General features: G+C 41.2%; 1 protein-coding gene across 2 annotated transcripts in view; it reads left to right on the top strand.

Moving 5' to 3' along the window:
* LOC139029329 (opsin-3-like) overlaps positions 1–23,144 on the top strand; it is a 53,321-nt gene that overhangs the window by 17,317 nt on the left and 12,860 nt on the right. The window contains exon 1 of one of the 2 annotated variants that reach the window (XR_011481631.1): positions 17,487–17,668. The exons of the other annotated variant lie outside the window; for it this stretch is intronic. The gene's annotated coding sequence lies outside the window, so the exon portion shown is untranslated. Of the gene's footprint in view, positions 1–17,486; positions 17,669–23,144 lie in introns of those variants that run through there. 2 annotated transcript variants of the gene reach the window in all.

Below are 23,144 nucleotides of genomic sequence, written 5' to 3' on the forward strand. Positions count from 1 at the left end.
ACAGAAACAAAAAACACAGACAAAAAAAGAAAATAAAAATAAGAACAAAAAACAAAAAAAACAAAAAAAAAAAAACAAAAAAAACAAAGAACAAAAAAAAAAAAAAAACAGAACAAAAAAAAAAACAACAATAACAAAAAGACAAAACACCAAAAAAAAGAAACCCCAGACAAAAAGCAACAGAACAAGAAAAAACCAAAAAAAAAAAAAACAAAAAAAAAAAACAACAGAAACAAAGGAAACAAGAAACCACAGACAAGAACCAAGACAAACACAAAAGAAACACAAAACAGAGCACAAAAAACCATCACGAAAGAAACACACAATAAAAAATAAAATTAAAACAAAAAAAACACAAAACAAAAAAAAAAATAAAAAAAAAAAAAAAAAAGAAACGACAGAAAATAAAAAAAAAAAAACAAGAAAAAAGAAAAAAAAAACAAAAAAATAAAACAAAAAAAAAACAGAAAAAACAAAAAAAAAAAACAAAAAAGAAAAAAAAAAAAAGAAGAAAACAACAAGAAAAGAAAGAAAAAAAGAAAAAAAAACAAAACAAAACGTAAAAAACCAAGAAACAAACAAACAACAAAAAAAAACGACAAGAAAAAAAACTACACAGAAGAAAAAAAAAAAAAAAAAAAAAAAAAAGAACATACAGAACAAAAAAAAAAATAAAAAAAAAAACAAAAAACAAAAGAAGAAAAACACAAGAAATAAGAAACAAACCCATCCGAAAGAAAAAAAACAAAAGGTACAAAGAAAAAAAAAAAAAAATCAACAACAAACAAAAAAAAGAAAAAAAAACAAAACACACAAAAAAAAAAAAAAAAAAAAAAAACAAAAAAAGAAAAAGAAAGAAAAAACGAAAAAAAAAAAGACTGCAAAAGACAAAAAAAGGAAAAAAAAAAAAAAACAAAAACCAAGCAAAAAAACACAACAAAAAAAAAAAGTAAAAAAACAAAACAAACAGAAAAAAACAAACAGAAAGAAAACAATAACACAACAACAAAAAGAGCAACCAAAAAAAACAGGAAAAAACAAAACGCACAAAACAACAGAAATAACAACAAAGAAAAAAAACAAAAAAAACAAAAGAAAAAAAAAAAACAAAAGCAAGAAAAAAAAAAAGACCGAGGCAACAATAAAAAAGAAAAAAAAAAACAAGCAAAAAAAAAGGAAAAAAAAACAAAAAAAAAAAAAAAAAATAAAAAAAAAAAAAAAAACAAGGAAAAAAAAACAGGCAAGACAACAAAAAAACTAAAAACAAAAAAAAAAAAAAAAAAAAACGAAAAAAGAAGAAAAAAGAAAACAAGAAAATTAAAATCAAAAAAAGATCAAAAAATAAACAACAACAAACAACACAAAAAGAAACGAACAATAATAGAAAAATACAAAACAAATATAAATAGCAACCAAACAAAAAGAAAAAAACACAAAAAGACTCTCTAATTAAAAACAACAAAAGAAAGCACCAAGCGTCGCGACTCCCTGCTCGCCGCTCCCGACGCCCTCACGCGGGTGCCCATAAAAAACAAAAAAAAAAGAAAAGAAAGAACTAAAAAACAAGAACAAAGAACAATCGACGACAAACAAACGCAACACCACCAACAGTAAAACGCCAAACACAAAACAGCCAAAAGAGACACAAAAAAAAGTAAAAGAAACAGAAGCCCAAAAGATAAAACCAAAACAAAAAAAAAGAAAAAAAAATACACAAAAAAAAAAACAAAAAAAAAAAGAAAAAAAAGAAATAAAAAAAAAAAAAGAAAAAAAAGAAAAGAAAAAAAACACAAAAGACAGAAAAAAAACAATAAAAACAAACTAAAAAAAAACAACAAAAAAAAAAAAAAAAAAAAAGAAAGAAAACACCATGAAAACAAAAAAAAAAAGAACAGAAAACAAAAAAAAGAAGAGGAGATGGGTGGCAGAAAGGGAGAGGGGTGGTTAGAGGAGATGGGTGGCAGAAAGGGAGAGGGAGATTGATAGAGGAGATGGGTCATTAGAGGAGATGGGTGGTTAGAGGAGATGGGTGGTTAGAGGACATGGGTGGATAGAGGAGATGGGTTGTTAGAAAATATGGGTGGTTAGAGGAGATGGCTGGCAGAAAGGGACATGGGTGGTTAGAGTAGAGGGGTGGTTAGAGGGGATGGGTGGCAGACAGGGACAGGGGTGGTTCGAGGAGATGGGTGGTTAGAGGATATGGGTGGTTAGAGGACATGGATGGCTGTTGGCTGTAAACAGCAAAAGGTGAAGACCTTAGATTGTTCATCTCTCCTACACACTGCAATTTACAGGGTAAGACAGAGGGGAGAACCTATTACAATGCCCTTTGTACAACACACATGCATGCTTGCAAGCACACATAGACACACACAAAATACACACAGAGACACGGCAGGGTAATCTCTGTTTTCTACGTTCAGATTATAGGCAGAATAGGTCTCAGCTGCAAGGGAGGCCAGATACGTCTCTATAGTTATCAATTTTATGGCCTTAGATATTGACACTGTGCTGTCATCCTGTTAGAAGGTAACAGATTATTTTATTACAATGGTTAAAATGGATTTTCATTGTGTTCCATGGTGCTATTCGCCCCCTAGAGGAGCTTTCTGGTACTTAGAAAGACTGTACGCAAACAGGAAGTAGAGAATTCGTTCTGCACGTATAGAAGCAGCTAAAAACAACGATAGGTGCAGGTCTTTCAGTGTAGCTATTTCTTGTCACGCTTCAGCCTCGGGAAAATATTTGTTTGTGAATTCGATTTAAGCATTTAGCTAGTGATGATAATCTTTTTATTGATAGAGTTGCTTACATATCAATGTTGGTTGGTTGCATTTACTCACACAAATTGCCTTGCCTTTCATGTATGCCGTCAGCTGTATTACTTTGCTCTTGCGTCATGCAAACGAATTGTAAAATATACAATACTGTAGTTTTGTTACTGTTTCTAGTGTAATATGCTTTGTTATTCTACAGAGATGGTTGTACATTATTAGAGTAATGAAAGGAGTTAGCCAATTACCATATGAGTAACAATTAGCTATATGGTTTGGCATCATGCCAGATGCATGGTACCTTAGCAAGTGCTTTGTATTCATGCAACTTCAAATGTATAATGTACAGCTACAGTATGTCGGTGTGAATTGAATACTAAAGTATATTATTTTCTGTATTTTGCAGTTTCACAACATAAACGCTTTCAATATATTCATTCAAGAAAAGTCACGCCTTGGGAGTTTTATTGAAGACTTAGTTGTTAGCTATCTTAGTTTTGCATGGTAATGCAATTCAAGGGCAGAATAGACACTAAACCTCCTCCACCCAGCTGTGGCAGAAAAACATTTTTTTTCGGTTTCTGATTTGCTGGAATTCAATCAAATTTGCACAGCGGGAGACCTGGCACTCCCAAAAAATTCACATAATTGCCTGCCCAACATCAAAGTGCATTTTTAGTAATCAGAGRGAGCCAGGCAGAGGCAGAGGTTTTAATGGCCAGATAGTGGGACAGAGCCCTTCCCATCAAAGAGTGGCAGATATACATCCTGGTTGTTTATTTCAGGCTATATATACCACATTTAAGGTGCAGGCTAAATAACTGCTTAGATGCCCATAGAATGTTAATAAAGAAACCTTGGAACCACTGGTAACCCAACGGAACCCCACAGTGCTGGAGGATTTGCTGTGGTAAAACTCTGCAGAGAAAATCTCAGAGAACAAAAAACTGTCACGTCTGTTACATCACTCCTTAAAACAGAGTTAAGTAGTCAGGAGGAATTTACATTGATAAGGACAAATAGACACAAACAAAGTTAAATAAACGCCAATAAAAGTTGACATGTACAGTCGTGCCCAAAAGTTTTGAGAATGACACAAATATTAATTTCCACAAAGTTTGCTGCTTCGGTGTCTTTAGATATTTTTGTCAGATGTTACTATGGAATACTGAAGTATAATAACAAGCATTTCATAAGTGTCAAAGGCTTTTATTGACAATTACATGAAGTTAATGCAAAGAGTCAATATTTGCAGTGTTGACCCTTCTTTTTCAAGACCTCTGCAATCTGCCCTGGCATGCTGTCAATTAACTTCTGGGCCAATTTTTTTAATTTTTTTAAAATAATTTATATATACTTCTGGGCCACATCCTGACTGATGGCAGCCCATTCTTGCATAATCAATGCTTGGAGTTTGTCAGAATTTGTGGGTTTTGTTTGTCCACCCGCCTCTTGAGGATTGACCACAAGTTCTCAATGGGATTAAGGTCTGGGGAATTTCCTGGCCATGGACCCAAAATATCGATGTTTTGTTCCCCGAGCCACTTAGTTATCACTTTTGCCTTATGGCAAGGTGCTCCATCATGCTGGGAAAGGAATTGTTCGTCACCAAACTGTTCCTGCATGGTTGGGAGAAGTTGCTCTCCGAGGATGTGTTGGTACCATTCTTTATTCATGGCTGTGTTCTTAGGCAAAATTGTGAGTGAGCCCACTCACTTGGCTGAGAAGCAACCCCACACATGAATGGTCTCAGGATGCTTTATTACTGTTGGCATGACAGAGGACTGATGGTAGCGCTCACCTTGTCTTCTCCGGACAAGCTTTTTCCGGATGCCCCAAACAATCGGTAAGGGGATTCATCAGAGAAAAGGACTTTACCCCAGTCCTCAGCAGTCCAATCCCTGTACCTTTTGCAGAATATCAGTCTGTCCCTGATGTTTTTCCTAGAGAGAAGTGGCTTCTTTGCTGCCCCTCTTGACACCAAGCCATCCTCCAAAAGTCTTTAGGAGACGGTCCTGGTGCTTGCTGGACTTTTTTGGGCACCCCGAAGCCTTCTTCACAGCAATTGAACCGCTCTCCTTGAAGTTCTTGATGATCCGATAAATGGTTGATTTAGGTGCAATCTTACTGGCAGCAATATCCTTGCCTGTGAAGCCCTTTTTTGTGCAAAGAAATGATGACGGCACATGTTTCATTGCAGGTAACCATGTTTGACAGAGGAAGAACAATAATTCCAACACCACCCTCCTTTTGAAGCTTCCAGCCTGTTATTCGAACTCAATCAGCATGACAGAGTGATCTCCAGCCTTGTCCTCGTCATCACTCACACCTGTGTTAACGAGAGAATCACTGACACGATGTCAGCTGGTCCTTTTGTGGCAGGGCTGAAATGCAGTGGAAAGGTTTTATTGGGATTCAGTTCATTTGCATGGCAAAGAGGGACTTTGCAATTAATTGCAATTCATCTGATCACTCTTCATAACATTTACATTTACATTTAAGTCATTTAGCAGACGCTCTTATCCAGAGCGACTTACAAATTGGTGCATTCACCTTATGACAATCCAGTGGAACAGCCACTTTACAATAGTGCATCTAAATCTTTTAAGGGGGGGGGGGGGGGGTGAGAAGGATTACTTTATCCTATCCTAGGTATTCCTTAAAGAGGTGGTTTTCAGGTGTCTCCGGAAGGTGGTGATTGACTCCGCTGTCCTGGCGTCTGTGAGGGAGTTTGTTCCACCATTGGGGGCCAGAGCAGCGAACAGTTTTGACTGGGCTGAGCGGGAACTGTACTTCCTCAGTGGTAGGGAGGCGAGCAGGCCAGAGGTGGATGAACGCAGTGCCTTTTTGGTGTAGGGCCTGAATCAGAGCCTGGAGGTACTGAGGTGCCGTTCCCCTCACAGCTCCGTAGGCAAGCACCATGGCTTGTAGCCGGATGCGAGCTTCAACTGGAAGCCAGTGGAGAGAGCGGAGGAGCGGGGTGACGTGAGGAACTTGGAAGGTGAACACCAGACGGGCTGCGGCGTTCTGGATGAGTTGGTAGGGTTTAATGGCACAGGCAGGGAGCCCAGCCAACAGCGAGTTGCAGTAATCCAGACGGGAGATGACAAGTGCCTGGATTAGGACCGTGCGCCGCTTCCTGTGTGAGGCAGGGTCGTACTCTCGGATGTTGTAGAGCATGAACCTACAGGAACGGGCCACCGCCTTGATGTTAGTTGAGAACGACAGGGTGTTGTCCAGGATCACGCCAAGGTTCTTAGCGCTCTGGGAGGAGGACACAATGGAGTTGTCAAACCGTGATGGCGAGATCATGGAACGGGCAGTCCTTTCCCCGGAGGAAGAGCAGCTCCGTCTTGCCGAGGTTCAGCTTGAGGTGGTGATCCGTCATCCACACTGATATGTCTGCCAGACATGCAGAGATGCGATTCGCCACCTGGTCATCAGAAGGGGAAAGGAGAAGATTAGTTGTGTGTCGTCTGCATAGCAATGATAGGAGAGACCATGTGAGGTTATGACAGAGCCAATGACTTGGTGTATAGCCGAGAATAGGAGAGGGCCTAGAACAGAGCCCTGGGGACACCAGTGGTGAGAGCACGTGGTGAGGAGACAGATTCTCGCCACGCCACCTGGTAGGAGCGACCTGTCATAGGACGCAATCCAAGCGTGGGCCGCGCCGGAGATGCCCAACTCGGAGAGGGTGGAGAGGAGGATCTGATGGTTCACAGTATCGAAGCAGCGATAGGTCTAGAAGGATGAGAGCAGAGGAGAGAGAGGTTAGCTTTAGCAGTGCGGACGCCTCCGTGATACAGAGAAGAGCAGTCTCAGTTGAATGACTAGTCTTGAAACCTGACTGATTTGGATCAAGAAGGTCATTCTGAGAGAGATAGCGGGAGAGCTGCCAAGGACGGCACGTCAAGAGTTTTGGAGAGAAAAGAAAGAAGGGATACTGGTCTGTAGTTGTTGACATCGGAGGATCGAGTGTAGGTTTTTTCAGAAGGGGTGCAACTCTCGCTCTCTTGAAGACGGAAGGGACGTAGCCAGCGGTCAGGGATGAGTTGATGAGCGAGGTGAGGTAAGGGAGAAGGTCTCCGGAAATGGTCTGGAGAAGAGAGGAGGGGATAGGGTCAAGCGGGCAGGTTGTTGGCCGGCCGGCCGTCACAAAGACGCGAGATTCATCTGGAGAGAGAGGGAGAAGAGGTCAGAGCACAGGGTAGGGCAGTGTGAGCAGAACCAGCGGTGTCGTTTGACTTAGCAAACGAGGATCGGATGTCGTCGACCTTCTTTTCAAAATGGTTGACGAAGTCATCTGCAGAGAGGAGGAGGGGGGGAGGGGGAGGAGGATTCAGGAGGGAGGAGAAGGTGGCAAAGAGCTTCCTAGGGTAGAGGCAGATGCTTGGATTTTAGAGTGGTAGAAAGTGGCTTTAGCAGCAGAGACAGAAGAGGAAAATGTAGAGAGGAGGGAGTGAAAGGATGCCAGGTCCGCAGGGAGGCGAGTTTTCCTCCATTTCCGCTCGGCTGCCCGGAGCCCTGTTCTGTGAGCTCGCAATGAGTCGTCGAGCCACGGAGCGGGAGGGGAGGACCGAGCCGGCCTGGAGGATAGGGGACATAGAGAATCAAAGGAAGCAGAAAGGGAGGAGAGGAGGGTGAGGAGGCAGAATCAGGAGATAGGTTGGAGAAGGTTGAGCAGAGGAAGAGATGATAGGATGGAGAGAAGAGGTAGCGGGGGAAGAGAGCAAGGTTGGGACGGCGCGATACCATCCGAGTAGGGGCAGTGTGGGAAGTGTTGGATGAGAAGCGAGAGGGAAAAGGATACAAGGTAGTGGTCGGAGACTTGGAGGGAGTTGCAATGAGGTTAGTGGAAGAACAGCATCTAGTAAAGATGAGGTCGAGCGTATTGCCTGCCTGTGAGTAGGGGGAAGGTGAGAGGGGTGAGGTCAAAAGAGGAGAGGAGTGGAAAGAAGGAGGCAGAGAGGAATGAGTCAAAGGTAGACGTGGGAGGTTTAAAGTCGCCCAGAACTGTGAGAGGTGACCGTCCTCAGGAAAGGAGCTTATCAAGGCATCAAGCTCATTGATGAACTCTCCGAGGAACCTGGAGGGCGATAAATGATAAGGATGTTAAGCTTGAAAGGGCTGGTAACTGTGACAGCATGGAATTCAAAGGAGGCGATAGACAGATGGGTAAGGGGAAAAGAGAGAATGACCACTTGGGAGAGATGAGGATTCCGGTGCCACCACCCCGCTGACCAGAAGCTCTCGGGGTGTGCAGAACACGTGGGCGGACGAAGAGAGAGCAGTAGGAGTAGCAGTGTTTATCTGTGGTGATCCATGTTTTCGCAGTGCCAAGAAGTCGGGACTCGGAGGGAGGCATAGGCGAGATGAACTCTGCCTTGTTGGCCGCAGATCGGCAGTTCCAGAGGCTACCGGAGACCTGGAACTCCACGTGGGTCGTGCGTTGCTGGGACCACCAGATTAGGGTGGCCGCGGCCACGCGGTGTGAGCGTTTGTATGGTCTGTGCAGAGAGGAGAGAACAGGATAGACAACATAGTTGACAGGCTACAGAAGAGACTAAGCTAATGCAAAGGAGATTGGAATGACAAGTGGACTACGCGTCTCGAATGTTCAGAAAGTTAAGCTTACGTAGCAAAATCTTATTGACTAGAATGATTAAGATGATACAGTACTGCTGAAGTAGGCTAGCTGGCAGTGGCTGCGTTGTTGACTTTGTAGGCTAGCTGGCAGTGGCTGCGTTGTTGACACTACACTAATCAAGTCGTTCCGTTGAGTGTAATAGTTTCTACAGTGCTGCTATTCGGGGCTAGCTGGCTAGCTAGCAGTGTTGATTACGTTACGTTGCGTTAAAAGAACGACAGTAGCTGGCTAGCTAACCTAGAAAATCGCTCTAGACTACACAATTATCTTTGATACAAAGACGGCTATGTAGCTAGCTGTGTAGCTAGCTACGATCAAACAAATCCAACCGTTGTACTGTAATGAAATGAAATGAAAATGTGATACTACCTGTGGAGCGAAGCGGAATGCACCGGGTTGTTGAGTGCGGAAGTTCTTATTCGGTAGACGTTGGCTAGCTGTTGGCTAGCTAGCAGTGTCTCCTATGTTAAGGACGACAAATAGCTGGCTAGCTAACCTCGGTAAATTAAGATAATCACTCTAAAACTACACACTCTAAACTACACAATTATCTTGGATACGAAGACAGCAAAGACAACTATGTAGCTAGCTAACACTACACTAATCAAGTCGTTCAGTTGAGTGTAATAGTTGCTACAGTGCTGCTATTCGGTAGACGGTGGACGTTTGCTAGCTGGCTAGCTGCTGGGCAGATAGCAGTGTAGACTGCGTTAGGACYACGTAATACGATAATTACGCAATTATTTTTGATACAAAGACGGCTATGTAGCTAGCTAAGAAGAAATTGCTAAGATTAGACAAATCAAACCGTTGTACTATAATTGAATGTAATGAAATGTAATGAAAAGTTATACTACCTGCGGACCAAAGCGCAAAATAACATAACATGCTGGAATATATGCAAATTGCCATCATACAAACTGAGGCAACAGACTTTGTGAAAATTTATATTTGTGTCATTCTCAAAACTTTTGGCCACGACTGTAGTGTCACCAATCATTATTATTTAGGGAGAGATGCTATGGCTTCAGTTGTACCACAACTGATCTGCTGGTCTTCGAGAGTGCTGCGTAGTTGGTGCAGTGTTCCAGGAGTGGGCAAAGTTTTGGGCTCGAGGGCCACATCAGGATTTAGAAACAGAGGACGCATTTATTTATTTTTTATCGATTTGTTAGTCAAAATCAGTTTGCAGGCCAGAAAAACAACGCTCAATGTGTATTTTCAAAGTTATTTGAAAATACACAGAGTATACCAAACATTAGGAACACCTTCCTAATATTGAGTTGCAACAAGGATGCTGGCCCATGTTGACTCCAATGCTTCACACAGTTGTGTCAAGTTGGCTGGATGTCCTTTGGGTGGTGAACAATTCTTGTTACACATGGGAAACTATTGAGCGTGAAAACCCCAGCAACGTTGCAGTTCTTGACACAAACCAGTGCGCCTGGCACCTACTACTAGCATACCCCGTTGAAAGTATATAAATATGTTTTCTTGCCCATTCACCCTGAATGGCACACATACACAGTCTATGTCTCAATTGCCTTCATCTACACTGATTGAAGTGGATTTAACAAGAGACATCAATAAGGGATCCTAGCTTTCACCTGGTCAGTCTATGTCATGGAATGACACAATTAAGCACTATTATACATTCATATGTAGTTTTGTTAAGTTTTTAAAAGTATGCTGTAGCTTCCTGAAGTATTAGACAGGAGTACTCTGTATAATGTAGTATTACACATCCTCTGTAATAGAGTTCCACAGTATGAGTCATAATACCCTTTCCCTGTTTGACTGCTAGGTTTTATGGGTATTATCACACCTCTACTGTTAATAAAAATATATAAAAAATCACCTTTATTTAACCAGGTAGGCCAGTTGAGAACAAGTACAGTGGAGCTCTATGGACACTCACATTCTCTCTGTTTCCCTGTATCTTTTATCTTTATTAATTTACTGTTATTCAGTAACTTTATAATCAAATATAACCACTACTTAGGTTTTGAATGCCCAGCAGTTCCTCCTCCACCACCAGCAGCCTTTATTCTTAAAATGGATATCAGATGGAACATCCTGAACGCTAGAAAGAAAGGGAGCAGGATAAGCAGGATGAAATTGACTAGGCGGATACATTTTTTGGGGCATTCTCTGTACTCACTCGTAGAATATGCCTGTCTGATTCCCCCTTTTATTTAACCTTTATTTAACTAGACAAGTCAGTTAAAGAACAAATTATTATTTACAATGACAGCCTACTGGGGAAGGTTTACTGCCTTGTTCAGGGGCAGAATGACAGATTTTTAACCTTGTCAGTTCAGGGATTTTATGCAGCAACCTTTCAGTTACTGGCCCAACGCTCTAACCACTTGGCACTGCCGCCCCATCGTCATGCCTACATTTATAGCATTATTATTATTTGCATTATCATCATCACTGACCCCTAAACTCTGCCGTGGAAGGGAAGCTCCCCCTGATGAGTTAGCTGACTGGGGGACAGTCCATGGCTTTGGCTGACTGTGGCAGGTTCACCAAGATTAAGCTCATTGTTCAGATCACCAAACACACTCTCTGTCTTCAGCTCTCCGGCAGAGTCCTTGGAATAACCCTTAGTTGTCCAACGTAGATTGTTTTTGTCTGTAAACTTTGTGCTCCATAACACAATCGATAAAACCTCCAATACATAATGATTATATCGCACATGGAATGTTTCTTTTTAGGCTTTGATTTACTGAAACCATATTTATCTTAGTCTTGTAATCGGGAAGGAAGCACAAAACACTGCAACGAATAAGCTTTGATTGACGATTTGGTGCTCTTGGTTGAACAGGTGACTTATTTTTTGCTGTTCACTGTTAAGGTGAACAGTGGATTGTCAACAATAGTCAATGTAGGTAATCGGCAGAAGTACAAACAAATCGTAGACTTAGCTTGCTGCTTTTACATTCTAACCAATGTCATAGCTGCTGCTTTCTTAACGCAACCCCTATAGAGGCAGGTTTCCTGAGGACACAGCAGTCTGTTAACATAAAGTGGCTGGCAGGTAGCCTAGCGGTTGAGTCTGTTAGCGGTTAAGTCTGTTAGCATTTGGTGGGTGGTAGGTAGCCTAGCGGTTAAGTCTGTTAGCGCTTAAATCTGTTAGCATGTAGTGGACGGCAGGTAGCTTAGCGGTTAAGTCTGTTAGCGGTTAAGTCTGTTAGCATATAGTTGACGGCAGGTAGCTTAGCGGTTAAGTCTGTTAGCAATTAAGTCTGTTAGCGGTTAAGTCTGTTAGCGGTTAAGTCTGTTAGCATATAGTGGACGGCAGGTAGCCTAGCGGTTAAGTCTGTTAGCGGTTAAGGCTGTTAGCACATAGCAGATGAGTAAATAACAGGAGAAACTGCCTGGAATACACATGGCTTGATCTGCTCATCAGAATGTAGAGTCACTACTACTGCTGCTATCACTTTTCATGTGTAACAGGCATCCCAGGGGTTCTCTGTGGGTTGTATGTGGGTTGTCTGTGCTCAGATTGAGAATGAGCTCTCAGCAGAGCACTGAGCGAACACTAACACCTCCCAGGATGACTGACATGTTAACATCACATCCGTCAAAAGAGACGAAGGGAAACTTTCTCTTAAAATTCAATGTGTAGGAAACCTATGTGTGTGCGAGTGGGAGGGGTGTCATGACGTTGCCCTCTTTGGACACCGCGAGCAGCATCCTCCTACCTCGGCACCATCTCTCTCTGTCTCCTACATCCAGGCTGCTGTGGTCAGAGAGGTCGTAAATTCCTAGGGAAGATCCTGCCTCATGGCTAGACAGTATAGAGAGAGAGTGAGTGTCATAGAGAGAACAAAGGAATTTCTTCCACCTCACAGAACTGGAGAACCGAACGACATTTATGTTCTGGAGAAGGTATAAAAGATCGGTGAAGAATCCAGCTACGAARTGGTCCGTTTGGTATAATTTTGTGAAACTCATGGGAGACAATACGGCCACATTACCATTACCATGTTTATACAATAGCCTCAGATATGAGGCTTACATCTAATTGTTGTATAAGATGAATGAGTGAGGATGATACTGTATGTGAAATTGTGTAATGTGATTTTGGACTGTTTAATGAAGGAAACTGCAATTCCCTTTGGAGTTTAACTAAATCAGAGGACCGCCCATGAGCACAGTTATGGTCTTGCGTCCTGGGACAGGCCCTTTTCTGCTCTTCGGAATAAAACCCCCACCCGGGTTTTCTATCAGCAGACCAGCTGACCTCAATAACGAGAGGGCCAAGGTTTGAGAGGAGACCATAAACCTAAGGTTTGAGTAGATGGCTGAATCTTTTAACCATACCACGTGGTTAAACTCTTAGACACGAAGACCGACAGAATAAGAATAAGTCTTTGATATTAATTTCTAGTCTGCAGCTAGGAATTCGGTATCATTGAACGCGAAGACCGACAACCGCCGAAACATCTATGCTATAATGACATGAATGAATGTCACTCTGAACTATCCATTCTAACCACGACAGAGAGAGAGAGAGGGCGGACAGACTCTCCAACAGATACAAACTTTTCAACAGAGATCCCGACGACACACTGAGCGTAAATATATATATTGATTGCAATTATTCCCGAATGAGTGAGCGTTCATATGCAAAGGATTAGCATTTCAATTGTTATAATTGTCAACTGTGTGTTGTCTTATCTCAGTCGACCCCCACTTCCCTTTTGTACACCAAGCCGCGATGCCGGTTTATCCCACTAGGGAAACTCCGCTATCATTTCCTTGTAACTATCTATTGTTTGTGTGATGCATTTCTGTGAATTACTTAGTTAGTAAATAAATGATTTTAAGACAATTGATGTATGGATGACTCATAGTGAAGACTGGGTTCGTGCAGATATCCAACAATTTACGACGTTTGGAATGAGACTGACGTGAGGTAAATAATAATTCATTAATTCGAAGACTAATTGATCAGATATTAAGATATCTGAAAGTTATATTAGGAAAATTATAACTTTGTAATCTGAATATTTTCAGAAAAGGCAAAGGGAGAAAGCGTAACACAACTACTTTAAATAGATGTCCTTCATGTCAACTTGTTCTGGTGTACTCATGCAGGACCCATTTGTAGCTGTCAATGACTGGAGTTCAAATTAAATCTGCTGACCTGCTCATTATAATGTTCATAATGATAATACTCTTTATCCTGTGCTCCTGTGTGGCTCAGTTGATAGAGCATAGCACTTGCAATGCCAGCGTTATGGGTTCAATTCTGATGGGGGACCATTACAAAAATGTTGACACTCACTACTGGATAAGAGTGGCTGCTAAAAACATTATCCATAAAGCTCCTTTACAAAGATTAGACTTGATCCTTACTATAAATTACTGTACCTTAGCACTAATTAGGGTTTCATCATTCCAGAAAAATTGTTTCCACTGCTCCAGAGTGCAATGTCTGCGAGCTTTACATAACTCCAGCCTATGCTTGGCATTGAGCAGTGTGGTCTTAGGCTTGTGTGCAGCTTCTCGGCCTTGGAAACCTATTTCATGAYGCTCCCGACGTTGCTTCCAGAGGCAGTTTGGAACCGGGTAGTGAGTGTTGCAACCGAGGACAGACGAGTTCTACATGCTACGCGCGTCAGCACTCCGCGGTCCCATTCTATGAGCTGTGTGGCCTACCACTTCACGGCTGAACCGTTGTTGCTCCTAGACGCTTCCACTTCACAACAACAGCAATTACAGTTGACCGGGGCAGCTCTAGCAGGGCAGAAATTTGATGAACTGACTTGTTGGAAAGGTCACATCTTATGACGGTGCCACGTTGAAAGTCACCGAGCTTGCCTATGGAGATTATATGGCTGTGTACTCAATTTTATACATCTGTCAGCAATGGGTGTGGCTGAAATAGCCAAATCCACTAACTTGAAGCGGTGTTCACATACTTTTGTATATATAGTGTATATGACGACATAATTGAACAACTACTGCATGCTACCTTATGGTAGGAGTAATACAATGCCTTCAGAAAGTGATAATACCCCTTAATTTATTCCACATTTTGATGTGTTACAGCCTGATTTCAAAATGGATTAATTAGATTTTGTTCTCAATACCCCATAACGACAAGGTGACAATATGTTTTCAGAAATGTTTGCAAATGTATTGAAAATGAAATACAGAAATATCTCATTGACATAAGTATTCACACCCCTGAATCAATACTTTGTCAAATCAAATCAAATCAAATTTTATTTGTCACATACACATGGTTAGCAGATGTTAATGCGAGTGTAGCGAAATGCTTGTGCTTCTAGTTCCGACAATGCAGTAATAACCAACAAGTAATCTAACCTAACTGAATCAGTACTTTGTAGAAGCACTTTTGGCAGCGATTACAGTTGTGAGTCTTTCTGGGTAAGTCTCTAAGAGCTTTGCACAACACATATTTATATTTACCCATTATTCTTTTCAAAATTCTACAAACTCTGTCAAATTGGTGTTGATAATCACTAGGCAACCATTTACAGGTCTTGCCCATATATTTTCAAGTATATTTAAGTCAAAACTCTATTTTGGGCCACTCAGGAACATTGTCTTTTTATAACCATTATTACTATGAAATAATAAAATATTTAAGTTGTGTATATTACTTAGTTTTTATTTGATGACGTTATTATTTTTAATTCTGTAAAGTCATCATCTGTTTTGTCTCTGCTCAGACAGTAGCAGTCTGCCAGTCAAACCTAACGTTATCTACAGTATGTGCTCCCTGTCCTGTAACTGTCTTTAGTCATCCTATTTAGCTAGCCTGCCTAAGTAGCCTATGCTGCAGAGTTGTTTGACAAAATCATTTTACTAGTTCTTTAAAGTAGATAAAGCATACTTTCACAAACTGTCTCTGTCCCTCTCATCGTCTTGTGTAACATTCCTCTCTCATGCGGTCTGTGTGTATATAACTTTTACGTAGCAGCACAGACAGAACAATGAGACAGATACTTAACCGGATACATAAATGAAAAGCATCCACTTGGCTTAGTGAGAGGAAGCCCACTGGCTGGTAGTGGAAGAAGATGGAACAAGATTCATTTTGGCCAACATTCTGCAAATTTTCTCATCGATGAAACATTTGATTTCAATACAGTTTTCTGTTCCCAAAATTAGAATATGTTATGAACAGAGTGGACTACGTTTTGTAGACTTCACTCTTTGCAGAAGTAAAAAAAAATGTGTTGTTTAGAAGGAGTGCAAAGGTGAATTGAGTTATTGCACACGCGCACTTCACAGAGCAGGCGTTCCCTAACGGAAATATGCAGATGCATGCTAGAACTCGCCAATAGGATCTCGCTAGCTCGTGCTTGGCTCTGCCCACCTCCTTGCTTGTTCTGCCCACTATGACTCATTTGTTCCCATTGGAAAAAACTGGCTGTGGTCTATCTTGGTTTAGTTGTAAAAAATCTTTGGTAGCAGGCATAAAAGTATCCGTCCAGATATCTGTATATAATGACAAGATGCTCACATCTCCGCCCTAACAATGGGAGTTGTTGTCCCAAAGGCGGGAAGGCAGGCGGCAAGCTTAGGTCCAAAATAAACCCATATAAATGCATTGGGCTTAGTTTGGACAGATTTTGGCGAGAGTAAAACGTCTTGCTTCGCCTCTTCCTCTCTGATCCATCTCCATCCAAGCCAGGAAAAATGGGTCAATGGATTATGGTATTGCAGTTAATTGACACGTTTCTGAGCTGAACTAGGTTGAATATTTGCTTAATGAAAACTACAACTCCCTTCAGCCTAGCGTACCACATGGTTGACTTYATTTCTGTCGTGAATAATTTTATTTCTCTACAGAGAAACGACACGTTGGGCTCACAAAAACCTGAACTAAATGGAATTCAAGTAATTGAACAGACGTCGTCACTTTGTTGTTTAACAACCAAAGAAATAACGAAATGTCAGTTGATCGCTCAGCACTAATACTTATTGAATCAAGATATTTCAGTTTTAAATGTTTAATTAATTTGAATATATTTATATATTTTTTAACATAATTCCACTTTTACATTGTGGTATTGTGTGTAGGCCAGTGTACATGTAACACTTTCCAGGTACTGGCAGTGGTTCTCCTGGCAGTTTCTCCTGTAAAAAAAAAAGCAAAGTTGAAGGAAGGAGAGAAGAGGGGAGGGAGTGAGGGAATGATGGAGGTTTATGGAGAATGGGAATTATCTGTGTCAGCCATTAAAAGTATTTTTATTTGCTGTTTGACAGAAACGCTCCAATTGTCTTCAGGCAGGTTTAAGTGTTGTCATGCATCACCTAGCCTGGAGATACAGACAGAACACCCCAGGTAAGGGCCTTTTCATTTGGACACTCCTCACTGAGCCTAGTGATACAGAACAGTCCAGCTAAAGGCATTTTAATGAGGACACTCCTTACTGCACCTGGGGATACACAGCAACCCAGGTAATGGCATTTTAATGAGGACAGTCATTGCTGTTGCAGGAGAGGACACAGTGTGGGTATGTGTGTGGGCTGGCAGTTGGGTGGGTGGCTGTGTGTTTGCATAGTAAGGAATCTTATTTCATTATTCAAAATGTGTATCTCAATAAATGACAGCCTCTGGCTAATAACAAACAGGTGTCAGTATTTAAACCGAACAACATCCAAACACCTGAGGAAGTTCACTTAGCTTGCTGATTAATTGCCATATTTCAGAAACAGTCTTTAAATCATCACATCAGTCTTTATGATATCATCATATCCTAATCATAGAATTAGGAATTGGAATATTAGAATGGACATCAACTTACTTATGATGGGATCAAAGGTCAGCCATGTTGTTCAGGGAATTGGTCATCCATGGATCACCAATGCTGTGATAAGATATTGTGTAAAACAATGAATTGGAAGATTATTTGCATTGTATGTTTGTTGGCTATGTAGCTAGCCAGACAGTTTTAGAGGAATGATATGCTGAGTCAATATTTACGTAATAATAAGGAAATCCCTTGACCACGCACACAAATTGGGTGTCATAGATTTTTTGTGATACAGAAATAACAAAACATGCCGAAAAGCTGCTGTGTTGTTCAGTGTARATGTAACCAGGTCAKAKATCCAAACTTACGGATCGTGATGCTCCCACGTAAGGAAATAGCGCCTGGGAGATGAGCTCCGTGGCTTCAGGCTATTCGGAGTGGGAAATGTGGGGCCACAGTGGCCAAGGAGGTTACACGTCTATGTGTGTATAAAACAGGTAAGACATTTAATTTGTTTAGGATAGTCCATTTGTAACTGCACTCACTACTTGTAGCTGTATAGTCCATGTGTTTGTGTTGTTGGTCTTGGCTAGCTTAATGATCTGGTCGGTAACTAGCTAGCACATGGCTAATAGCCCTGTCATGAAAGGGGCATGAGGAAAGGCCTACAATGTTACGTTTTTCTATTTCTAAGTAGTGAGAARGCTCTGGAGCAGGCAATGTTCAAAAGTCATCTTTAGAAATGGTGTAKTTTTCTTAAATGTAGTTTTGTAATTTGCTAAAACAACCAGACAAGAAAATTGTGTTTGAAAAGGGTCAAGTTTTTGCTGTGAGCCAATGGGGTAACCTAGGTAACCACAGGTTGTTTTTCCACAGGCGGGCGTTCTATCTAATACTTACTGGGACTATTCCATACATTTTTCAAAATTGCTTTTACCTTTATTTAACTAGGAACAAATTCTTATTTTCAATGACAGACTAGGAACAGTGGGTTAACTGCCTTGTTCAGGGGCAGAACAACAGATTTTTACCTTGTCGATTTAGGGATTCAATCTTGCAACCTTTCGGTTACTAGTCCAACGCTCTAACCACTAGGCTACCTTCCGCCCCTATGCATAGCTAATACATACAGGGAGTACCGGTACTGTGTCAAAATAACTGCCAATATGCCAACAAGCCATTCAAACAAATCAAAATAAATGTTATTTGTCACATGCGCCAAATACAACAGGTCTAGTAGACCTTACAGTGAAATGCTTACTTACAAGCCCTTAACCAACAATGCAGTTTTAAGAAAATACTAAAAAAAAGTAAAAGATAAGAATAACAAATAATTAAAGAGCAGCAGTAAAATAATAATAGTGGGGCTATATACAGGGGGTACAGAGTCAATGTGCGGGGGCACCGGTGTCTAGGTAATTGAGGTAATATGTACATGTAGGTAGAGTCATTAAAGTGCAGTCAATCCACAGCCATACACTGTCTTAAATCAGTTGATGATAGGACTTAGACTTGCTGATGTTGTATCATAGAATAACACTCACAGCTTTCCAAGAAAACTAAACATTTAGGCATTTATGGTGTGTTACATATATTTTAGAGGATATTTATACAGAATATGTGTATAAAACCTGTATAAACGGTATTTATAATTATATGACAATATTTTAGGTTGACAATAACTCTATTACACAATTTGTGATGCATCAGATGCTCTATTGTATGTTTCCTGCATCAGTCAAAGCTATTGCTGCTCATTCCAGTTAGACTGTGTAGAAAACCCTTACAGTTGCACATGAGTCCTTCTCTAACTCGCAAAGTCTAAGACACTTTATTACATGTAGGTAGGAGGATGGGCGTTCATTGTCCATTGTCTACAGTCACTCTGCCCCCAAATTTCACACCTCTTCCCCTGGAACACTCTGTTGCTATGGGTAACCAGAATCAGGTTAGCCAATCAGTGGCCTAGCCTGGGGTTTCAGCTGCACCTGAATTATTTAGTTGCATCCAGGAGCCCAGGTTGACTGCAGCTCTATAAACTCCAGGGCTGCACACCGACTCATCAGCTGGACCCTTCCACATGGGCAATAAACATGTGTGACTGACCATGAACCACTTACACTATCACTTTTGCCACTAGTCTCCAGGGCCGTAACCACTGTTTTAATTTTTGTGATGTCCGGAAGGGGACATTTTTTGAAAGTTGAAGCTCATTCCCTGCATTTCTATACAATTAAAGAAGGTCAAAATGTGATTTGGAGAACAGAAAAATAAATATTTAAAAAATTACCCCAGCCATTATCAACTTGGCTGCTGTAGGTTCATTCACCTCAGTCCATCTACAAACACATCAAATCAAACTTTATTTGTCACATGCTCCGAATTCACCTTAACGTGAAATACTTACAAGCCCTTAACTAACAATGCAGTTCAAGAAGAGTTAAGAAAATATTGACCAAATAAACTAAAGTAAAACATAATAACAAGTAATACAATAAAATAACAATAACGAGGATATATACAGGGAGTACCGGTACTGTGTCAATATGTGGGGGTACAGGTTAGTCGAGGTCATTTGTACATGTAGGTAGGGGTGAAGTGACTATGCATAGATAATAAACAGCCTATTAGCTATGCAGTTGAAAGGGGGGAAATGTGATAAATGAATCACACTGACACGTAGCATCAGCTGCTGCTCAGTCAGTTGTAATGATGAATTGCTCATCAACTCTTTATATAGATCTCTCTTTTCTCAAATTACATACGTTCACATTTGTATTACCAGTCATTACGAATCAAGCACTGCACAAACAGACATCAATGGAGCACACAGATGATCGTATTATCACATTAATATGAATTATTAGAATATTACTTACTATTCTGTATTAATATCAGTGATGTCCTTACTTGTTTGATAAGAGTAGTACAGATTTTCTCAGGGGTCCTAACATGGGCGCCGACCCCAAGTTTGGGAACCACTGTACTACCCTATCTCTGCTTGCTTCCTCTCTCTCTCTCTCTGTCTGTCTCCTCTTCTTCCTCCTCGGCAGTGGCGATTTGTGGGGCAAAAATTGCATGCCAGCGGGATGCATGCCAGCAAAGCCATTACACAACACAACACTAAACAATACATGAATTGCACTATAACGGTGACAAACGGTGCCCACAAACGGCCTTCGTAAATCTGTCCCAACAGCCATCCCAACACCTTACCACCGCTACACCTGGCTATCAGCAGAGCCTTGTCTGGCAGCGAAACAGTTCATTCAGCCTCATTTACTGCCTTTAAAAAAAACATAGCTGATATGGCTGACTTACTTAAACAAATGTGGTTTTTACTGACAATTGAGATGTATGACCGAGTTGGATGACCGTTCAAAACGTATTTTCCAAAACAGTTTTCACAATTCCGAGTTAACAGTTGTTTTGAGCGCGGCACAAATCATGCTTAATTGACAGCATGGCCAATGTTGAATGTTTATAATTTTAAACTTGGAAAAGAGACCCTTAATCCCAGATTTGGGACCACACAGCCACTCCACTGAATAGCAGGCTAGTGATTGCTTTGCAATGCTTGCAGTTACTCACTGTCACTGATTCCTTCCAAATCACTCATTGTTGAATTTACGATTTCCAACTTGTTGTGTAATGTTTATGTCCAATGGCCGATGAGCATCGATACATTTTATTTATAATTTCTCTTCATTATTTATCTTCATATGACAAGGATTGTCACGTTCCTGACCTGTTTTCTGTTTATTTTGTATGTGTTAGTCGGTCAGYGCGTGAGTTTGGGTGGGCAGTCTATGTTATGTGTTTCTATGTTGGTTAATGGGTYACCTGATATGGTTCTCAATTAGAGGCAGGTGGTTTACGTTTCCTCTGATTGAGAGCCATATTAAGGTAGGTGGTTTCACATTGTTTGTTGTGGGTGGTTGTCTCCTGTGTCTGTGTTTGTCGCGCCACACGGGACTGTTTCGGTTTGTTTTGTCCGTCCGTTCGTTCGTTCGTTTTGTGTAGTCATTTTTCCTGTTCGTGAGTTCTTCGTTGTATGTAAGTTCTTATGTCCAGGTCTGTTGACTGCGTTTGTTATTTTGTAAATTCTCAAGTGTTGTTTCGTGTTCGTCTATCATTTAAATAAATTCATTATGTCAAATTCCTACGCTGCAAATTGGTCCTCCGATCCTTCTCGCCTCTCCTCGTCCGAGGAGGAGGAATATGACGACTATCGTTACAAGGATTAAAAAGGATTTGCCAGTAGATTGTCGACGTGGTTCATGATGATGACTGCTAGTTAAGATTTTGAAAGTATGATGTTGACATGATCAGTCCAATCAAAGCTACTGTAGATATAACGTGATTTGACTACATTTTATCTGTGGCCAATGACCTTGAGCCTTCTTTGATGGGCGCTTCTAATGTAACTCCATGGCAGCACCTCAGAGGCTAGAATTTTCTAGCTCTACCCTTATACTTGGCGGTGACATAGTGTCCCCATGAGTGACAGAACACTGAGCCAATCACTGCACAACGCTCCGTATTTTCTGCTGCCTTGCCCCACCACCACAGAAAGCACTGAGCTAAGCTGAAACACCTGCATTTTGGCGCTGCCTTACTCAAGAAAACAACAAAGAGACCATGTTTGTATGCAGCTTTATTAACTCAATGATATATATATATTTTGTACATTGTTTGCAAACTGATATGTGACATGTATTAATGCCAAAATAACATGCAAAACAGACAAACCCCCCACCCCCCCAAAAAATCATAAAAAAATACAAAATAGATATTGTGCTAAAAATGTAGAAGAGCCCCACCTGGCTCCTGCTCCACGGTGCAATGCAGCCTGCCTCAGCCTCACCACTGAGCACCACATCTCTGTCTGTCTTAATAGCCGACCCCCGTAAAGCAAAGTTATTATGAGAACATAGTAGCCTATTTTTTGCCCCTGCTGAGGGGCTGCGTTTAATGTTAGCTTTTTACTTCATCCTTCTATCTGGCTAAGTAATACTAGCCAGAGCCCTTTAATGTTAATGCAGTAGAAGTCTCTGCCGGCAGCTAGCCACCTAACTGACGGACATATAAGCAACTATTTATTTACCAGTTGTGCACTCATTCTCTGTTGACATGTCAGGAATTGCCGGACGGTTTTAAAATTGCCATTTGTCCGGCYTCTCGCAAACACTCGGTGTCTAGTTGCTTCATTGAGCCGACTCTGAGCTGGGGTAGTTCGTTTCACGTCTCAGGCCCTCGGGCCTCGGCTGCGAGAGGGCGGAGTTAGCTGTTTGAGAGTGTTAGGCCGATACCCACTCATGATCAAATTCCAGAAAAGAGCCATTCAATTCTACAACCACCTAAAAGGAAGCGATTCCCAAACCTTCCGTAACAAAGCCATCACCTACAAAGAGATGAASCTGGAGAAGAGTCGCCTATGCAAGCTGTTCTGGMSCTCTGTTCACAAACACAAACAGACCCCACAGAGCCCCAGAACAGCAACACAATTAGACCCAACCAAATCATGAGAAAACAAAAGGATAATTACTGACACATTGGAAAGAATTAACAAAAAAACAGAGAGTACACAGTGGCAGAATACCTGACCACTGTGACTGTCCCAAACTTACGGAAAGCTTTGACTATGTACAGACTTAGTGAGCATAGCCTTGCTATTGAGAAAGGCCACCGTAGGCAGACCTGGCTCTCAAGAGAAGACAGGCTATGTGCACACTGCACACAAAATGAGGTGGAAACTGAGCTACACTTCCTAACCTCCTGCCAAATGTATGACCATATCAGAGACACATATTTCCCTCAGATTACACAGACCAACAAAGAATTAGAAAACAAACCCAATTTTGATAAACTCCCATATCTATTGGGTAAAATACCACGGTGTGCCATCAAGGCAGCAAGATTTGTGACCTGTTGACACAAGAAAAGGGCAGCCAGTGAAGAACAAACACCATT

The sequence above is a fragment of the Salvelinus sp. IW2-2015 genome, linkage group LG2, assembly GCF_002910315.2.
Source record: "Salvelinus sp. IW2-2015 linkage group LG2, ASM291031v2, whole genome shotgun sequence".
NCBI lineage: Eukaryota > Metazoa > Chordata > Actinopteri > Salmoniformes > Salmonidae > Salvelinus > Salvelinus sp. IW2-2015.